The sequence below is a fragment of the Ahaetulla prasina genome, chromosome 3, assembly GCF_028640845.1.
Source record: "Ahaetulla prasina isolate Xishuangbanna chromosome 3, ASM2864084v1, whole genome shotgun sequence".
NCBI classification, from domain to species: domain Eukaryota; kingdom Metazoa; phylum Chordata; class Lepidosauria; order Squamata; family Colubridae; genus Ahaetulla; species Ahaetulla prasina.
This window is the reverse complement of record NC_080541.1, coordinates 84,460,468-84,468,833: the sequence shown is the minus strand read 5'-3', so window position 1 is coordinate 84,468,833 and position 8,366 is coordinate 84,460,468.

Genomic DNA, 8,366 nt, shown 5'->3' with positions numbered 1-8,366 from the left:
GCAGCAGATTTCCAGACATGATCTGGTAAGATTAGAAACTTTACCGGAGACAAGAATATATCCTTGAATAAACTATAGATTGCTAGCTGCAGTTATTTTTATGTATTTGTGTTATCTGACGCTTGAAATGTTCTTCCTCCTGTCCTTCTGAATTAATGCATATTTGGCAAGTCACTTGAGATAGTTCTGGGCTTCCAACCAGGGGTGAAATCCAGCAGGTTCTGACAGGTTCTGGAGAACCGGTAGTGAAAATTTTGAGTAGTTCAGGAGAACTGGTAGCGGAAATTTTGAGTAATTCGGAGAACCGGCAAATACTACCTTTGGCTGGCCCCAGAGTGGGGTGGAAATGGAAATTTTGCTGTATCCTTCCCCTGAAGTGGGGAGGGAGTGGGGATTTTGCAGTATCCTTCCCCTGAAGTGGGGAGGGAGTGGGGATTTTGCAGTATCCTTCCCTTGAAGAGGGGAGGGAATGGAGATTTTGCAGTATCCTTCTCCTGCCATGCCCACCAAGCCACGGCCACAGAACCAGTAGTAAAAAAAATTGAATTTCACCACTGCTTTCAACTGTGAGTAAGTAACCAACCAACCAACCAACCAACCAACCAACCAAGGGTTTGTGAGCAAATTTAAGAAGGTGTTCCAATTGTTGGCGTGGGGGCGTGGGGGAGGAATTTCAACAGGCAAAGCTGGAGCCCTGTCCGATCACATCCCTGTTCTAATTGGATATGTGTGCCATCTGGGGAAATCATTTAATGATTACAGTAACCACCTCTGTCCAGATAGTGTCCTAACATTTCTGTGGTAATTTAAGTCTACTATTGCCCTTTCTGTTTGCTCATTCACCAGGGACATTATATTTTCTACCTCATGGATTTTCTTTTCCTCCCTACCAATAAAGGGTGTAGAACTCAGGCAGCAATCAAAGCAGCCAAAATGGAAAGGAGCTGAGTAAGAATTTGAGTTTTTCAGATTTTAGTCGATATCTGTGTTCATAAGGCTAAGAGTACTCTGGATCAGAGGTAGCCTAGATAGTCTGCTGTTCCATTGGTGAGGTCAAGAAAGAGAAAGTATGGGTGCAAAGCAGGGGTGAAATGTAAAATTTCAGGACCCAGATTGTTGGGGGGGCAATAAGTTGACTTTGTAAATATACAAATAGAATGAGACTATTGCCTTACAAACTGTAAGCCGCCCTGAGTCTTCGGAGAAGGGCGGGATATAAATGTAAACAAAAAAAAATAAAAAATTTGTTACTACCGGTTTTGTGGGCGTGGCTTGGTGGGGGGGAGTAATATGATTGGGTCAGCCAAAGGGGTGGTAAAAAAATGCTTTTAAAAGCCTGTGATGAGCAGGCAACTCAGCTGGGATCGCCAGAGGAAAAATAGCTTTTAAAGGGTTCTGATGATCCCAGCTGAGCTGCGTGATCATCAGAGGCTTTTTTTTTTAACTTTTACAATCATTTTTTCGGCCGAAGAAAAAATGCTTTTAAAAGTAAAAAAAAAAAATCTCTAATGATTGCGCGGCTCAGCTAGGGTGGGGTTGGGGGGCAGGGATTTTTGCTAGCAGTTCTCCAAACCACCCGGCACCATCGCTACCGGATCAGGTGATCCAGTCTGAACCGGGAGCATTTTACCCCTGGTGCAAAGAAAAAAAAAAGGTGGAGATTGACAGGATGGGTGGTTACTTTTAGAATTTGTATCTTTTAATTGCTTTTTGCCACGGAGGCCTGAAGAGAAAGCAGGAGGAGAAGAAAGGAGAGGGTGGTGAACTGCGTGGGATGTATTAATAGAATGGATAACCAGTCTGCTCAAAGATAGCCTGCAGGAAATTTATGGATTGCAACAAAACTGCTCAATGTAAAAATCTTCACATAATTAGAGAATGTTTAATCTTTCCAAAGTTATTGAAAATGGTGTTGTCGATGATGTTTCATAGAGGCCGCACAAATTCATTTATTATTTTGGATGTCAAGGCACCATCATATCTGAGAACCCCCAGGTTCTCTACCCCAGAAACTGCTGGTTCTTGCCATATTAGTTTTGGGCCCTACATCCGGGCCAAATGTCATCTGAAATCTCCTTGCCACAGTTCCAGAAGATCTCTTAAAATCCAGAACCCACCTTTCCAGAAGATCCCTGAAGGTTGGTTACAGCAAGTCATGTTCTGAAATGAAGAAAAAGTTCTTTATTTAATTGAGCTCAGAATCCACAAGACACAATGTTCATAACTCATTGTTTGATTCAAACTTGGAGACGGCCTAAGAAGCCAAGACTACTGCTTTATATATCTACTTGGATTGTTATTTCATTAATGTTTAAAATGTTTTGGCAGCAACTTCCCTGACAGATCTGGCAGACTGGAATAACTTGTATTTTGCCGCAACCAAGATTTTTTTTTTTAAATACAGCTCATGTTTCTGAGCTTGCTTCATCAGAGCTTTTCAAAGCTACAATTCATTCCTGCAGCATTTTTATCAAGATTTTCAAATTCTTATATAGCTTTATTTGTTAGTGTTATGCTAGTATGCTTGAGGCAACTAAGAAAACCATAAATCACCGTATAGCCTAAAAATAATTAAAAGACACACACAAAAATTACTAGCAACCTTTCTTGAATAGCAGTAAAACTGTGGACAGAGATAAAAATAGCAGCACCTGATGCCCCCAAACTTATTTTTAAAGCAATGTGCTGCGCATATTTCTCCTGAACATTAATAATGAAGAGTGCTGACATAATATATATTCATGTAGCTGCTCCCTTGGAAATTGCTTTCAGTCTGTTTGACTTAATATGTACACATTAATTACATGCTAATTCCACTGTTTTTAATTGGCGTTGGTAGGAAAGAGCCTTCCAGCCATAGATCTAACCTGACAGGTGTGGGAAATAAACGCCAAAGGCCACCATCCAGAAAGAAAGAGGAGCAAGTTAAATCCTATTAAAAACTAGTGCAATTTTAGTATCTGGATAATAGCTTCTCAAGACTTTGTCTTTAACGAAGTGCTTAGTCTGGCTCCAAATTTTATGACATAACAATTAGCAGCAAATAGGGGGTGGAAGAACAGCTTTTTCCGTTTAATTTTCCATCCTTTATTTAATCGCAGGCGAATTAACAAAATTATTGCATATTAGTTATATAATATCAGAAGAATAGAGTAGATGTAACTTGGGCATAGGGATGGTGAGTTACTCCAGAATAACACTTAGCTTGCTTGCTTCCTGTTTATGAACATGGATTCTCCACCTGCTACTCCTGGCTGGGTGTCACTTGTTTTGATGGGGGAGAAATCATTGGTCAGCGATGTAGAATTGAAAAGTTGGAAGGTCCCATTTACCTATCAAGCCCAACAGCTCAGCTTGGTAAACTATTTTCTGTTCAGCCTCTATTTTTAACCATAACCAGCAAATGGGAACTCCCCACCAATTTCAGTAATCGCTTTAATATTAATTTCTTTATACCATTAGAAAACTTTTATTATTGTTATTATTTATTTAAATGTATTATAGCCACCCACTCCCTTAAAACCTGGATGTATTCAGGGGTGGGCTGCTGGGGGTTCACAGGGGTTTGGGAGAACCTCTAGCTCAGATTCTGTGCAGTTTGGAGAACCCCCAAATCCCACTCCTGGCTGGCCCTGCCCACTCCATCCTGCTTCTCCCAGGAGTCCCCACGCTGCCCGTTTTGGATGCAAGGCGCACGCAGAGGCTCAGGAAGGGCAAAAAACGGGCCTACACGCCTGTTTCCAGCCTCCAGAGGGCCTCCAGAGCCTGAGGAGGCCATATTCGCCCTCCCAGAGGCTCAAGAAAAGCCCCTCATGGTGCAGGAGGCTGACTAGGCTACGTCCACCATGATCACACCCAAACAGCAACCATGGGAGAGGACGCCTTGCTAAAATTTTTGAAGCCCACCTCTGGATGTATTCCTATCACTGCATTGAAATCTCTCTTCTTATAGCTTGTGATAACACCCAAACGTTCCAGCCTCTATCCCTGCCTCTTTCAGTTACAAAGCTTTTTAGACATTAAGATTGGGAGTGATCCGGAACAGTGTTTCCCAACCTTTTGGGCACCAGGGACCAGTTTCGTGGAGAGAAGTTTTTCAGTGGAACAGAGGGGGCATGGTTTTGCATGCCGCCTGCATTCTACGGATGACAATTTGCTTATTTGCGTTGCCCGTTTTCTGGCATGCTGTGACCTGGTGCCAGTCCATGGACAAGGGATTGGGCACCCTTGATCTGTAAAACCTGCTTCCACCCAGAAGAGGGCTTGGTTATAAATTAACTTTGCTCAGGACAAATTTCTAATTTTCTAATTTCTAATTCAGACAGAGGCCAATCAGTAGAAGTGACCCATCTTTGTCTTCTTGAATCTGATGCTGTCCCTAAGAGTGAAGACAGTTGCAAAATATTTGGAGTTCGCATCTTAAGAGAAGCTAATCTAGCTCTGCAATCACATCTGGTGGTAGTGGTGGTTTAAATGTAAGAGTAGTACTTTTGTTCTGACAGCATTCCCCTCATGTATACTCATATGTTTCCTTATTATTTGTAATATTCTCTAGAGGAGATCACAGAAGGATCGTTTTTGGAATATCCTGTTAGGATTGGCATGGAATCGCAGCTATTCTGTTTGATCATCTTTGTTATAAATAATTAGTTGCAATGTAACTCTTCCCTCCCTGCCCTCGTAAGCCAAAAATACAATTTCCCAAACAGCACACATTCTGTAACTTTTCATATTTTAATCTCTCTGACTTTTTAATTTGGTTTAATGACTTCTCTGCATTGATAAGAAGCAGAAGTCCAAACCGTCTCTATGGTTTTAGTTATTTTGTTTCACCCAAATTTTGTAAGAATGGGATGAATATGATCTGGGAATAAAATGACTGGTATCCCTCCTGAATTTCTTTTAGGCTGCTTATTTGGATTTCTCTTTTCCCTCCTAACATACTGGAGTTATATTTGTATTTTTGTGTCTCTTAAAGACGACAACATCAAGGTAATTAAGTAAGCTAAAATAGGATTGCTGTCTTTCTCAACCTTTGCAACCATAATACCTAATAAACGTGGATGGACTGAAATCTGAAATCAACTGTTACTGTGATTCTTAATACAGTTTGTCCGTAATATAAGTTGCTCTCATGATGAAATAGTACATTTCCATCAACTTTGGGAAAGAAAATTGTAATTCTACTCATGGGGAGTTCTTGAAGTAAGGCTTCTTTTGGTTCTGATATTTAATTACTGATCTGATAACATCGTATCTCTTTTCCACAGCACTTTCCCTTTTCTTTTGTATATGTACTGTCAATAGAAATTTCACTTAGACTTATATACCACTTTGCAGTGCTTTATAGCCCTCAGCGGGTTGCAGAATAGCCAGCATATTGCCCCCAACAATCTGGGTTCTCATTTTACCAAATTTTGGAAGGATGGAAGTCTGAGTCTACTTTGAGTTGGTCAGGATCGAACTTCTGGTTATGGGCAGAGAGTCTACCTGCAATAGTGCATTCTAACCACTGCACCACCATGGCCCTTTATTAAGCATGCTCTGGCCTTCTCCACTGATGTTTCATGCTTCAGCTCTGTCTCACAGTTGCATGCAATTCCCAATCTGTAGACCCAGAACCATACGCGATCCCACCAAACCTTGAGGGGTGGCCCATGGACCTCCTCCAAAAATTATTGCTAAATTGTCATTTTTAATATGATAGAACATTCCCCCCTTCATGTATGGAGTGACTTCCCCAGTTATACAAATGGTATTTATTAATTGCCTTTTGCCCTGGCCCTAATTTATTCCCTTGTCTTGATCTTGCTCACTTTTTGAGAGCAGCCCTCTGCATCCCACTGACTGATCAAGGGCCGCCCTTGGCTTGAGAAGGGGATCTCTCTAATCAATCGGTTACTTCTAGAAACCTGGTTGGTGGATAGTCCGAAAAAAAGATTTGTTCAGTCAACATGAGTCTAACCATCCCTTTTGGTCATGTATTACAGATGTTTTCCATTCCTGAGCAGGGAGGGCAACACCCTTTCTCTTTGTGCAATAGACATAATTGAAATAATCAGCTACGCCTATCTTCCTCCATCCATCTCCACAATGCGTAATGAGCAATGGGTGCAGGCTTTCATGCAGTAGACTGATATGGCACCATGTAAAACAGGGAGGAAAAGACAGACAGAGCCTCTGGTTGCACACGCTTGACAGACCCAAGGCATGCGATGATTATAACCAGCCTGACTCGGTTTCTTCTCTGTAATTGAACATCCAGATTTCCATAAAATCATTGCCCATTCCATACGGCAATATGCTTGAAGGCACAGGTTGACGTCTACTGTATATAATGAAATAGATTATTAGTTTTGGGCAGTTGAATTGGTTAACTCCACCGGCAGTTCTTATCCTTCTTGATACCAAGCGACATGGAGAAAGTGTGCCTTTGGTATGGTATATATGAATTTACCTGAAATATATACCATACCAAAGGCACATTTCTTAGATAGGAAAAACTAGAAGTGCCTAGACTCCCACTGGATGGTGAAATGTAGAAAGGCATTTAAGTTTTACTACACAACCCAGGTTTTTTCTTTCTTGTGAAGAAATGAATGTGGGAGGGTGCTGGCAAACAAATCTCTAGTCTTTGATGGCAAGTGGGTTGGATATGGATGTCAGGTTAGAGGGTTCTAGGGTCCTGCTTAAGTGGCCGAATTCTACAAATGGTACCAATATAATTTAATCCTCTCGCAAGGCCAAAGCAATTCCAAAAAGCTTTATAACCGTATCTATTGATGTTCTGAAATTACTTATCATTTTATACAAATATAGCCAGATGAGAGTCACTGTGATGCTGTTTGATTTTGGTAAGAATTCTAGACAGGCAGATAAGGGGAACCAATTTTCAATTGTTCTTGTAATGTGTGTGTGTGTGTGGGGGGGGTGTTTTTGTGTGTGTGAGAGAGACGGGGTGGGGTGGGGAGATATTTTGGTAAAGGTCTCTATTTCTGATAAGTAGGAAGGCCGAGTTATTTGACCCTGCACATAGAAAAAGTCCTAATTTTCCTGGAGATGCCTGTACATAGTTGTATGTGCCTCTTTTAGCAGAATTTAACTTCCACCACAAATGTAAGTATATGTTTGTTTTTGTATCTATGCATCTGTATCTAGGTTCCAGATACCGCACTGACCTCACAGTTAGAAGCTACATTCCAGCATTTATTTTATATTATTATAGTTGGATACCCAGTTCTTTTTTCATGAGTGTGTATATAACTTGCAGCTTGTGCCAAATGACTGCTCATCACAAGGCTCCAAAACAGATTAAAATTTAATTTAGTTTAGCTAAAATTTCTCCTGAAGCTTAGAGTTTAGATTTGGAGCGTTTTCATCAACCTGGGTAGGCCCTGTTTAACCTTCCTGGGGCATATGATCTGCTCAAACTGATGTCTATGAGAGGTGATCTTTTCTCATGGATTGTCCAGATCACCTGACATATGAACAGCAGATCTGGGATTTATTGCAAGAGTAATGCCAATACTCAGGAAGGTACATATTTTGCTAGTAAACATACTCACTTCCTTTCAATAACCTTGGCATATTACCATGGCATAATCTGTAAACTGATACAGGTATTACTTTTGTATTAGACCAAATTATGCAAATGCCTCAGACATCAGATGCTGGATTAGTGTAGATGAGCAGTGAGGGGATCAGAGTTGTAAAATAGGAGAGAAATTTACTCAGTTCACATTTGACAGATGTAGAACACAGGAGAAAAATCAAACCTGACAAATTCATAAAAATGAGAAATGTAGAAAACCCAGAATGGACATATTAGTTTATTACCAGCACAAGATCTCCAGCTTACTCTATTTATTTGTTTGTTTATTTTTCTGCCTTTATTATTTTTATAAATAACTCAAGATTGCAAAAACACTCCTAATACTTTCTCCTCCTCCCATTTTGCCAACAACAACCTTGTGAGGTGAATTGGGCTGAGAGAGAGTAACTGGCCCAAAGTTACCCAGCTGGCTTTCATGCCTAAAGTCAGATTAGAACTCACAGTCTCTGGTTTCTAGCCTGATGTATTAACCACTAGACCAAACTAGCTATTGCCTCTACTAAGGCATTGCTCAACACTACTGTGAAAATAATTTTAATCTGCTTTTTCCATTATAAATTCTTCACATGTTGCAGGACTGTCACCTTTTCCTTTGCTCCAGTAGCAAACTGGCCATGGACCAAATCTAACCCTTTAATTGTATTTTCAATCAAACCAGTGGCTTGGCTCTCAAGAGGGATAATTCAGCTAACATGCACAAGATAGTGCCTTTTCAATAACCCTTTGTGGGAAAGTCCTAGCACAACATCAACTG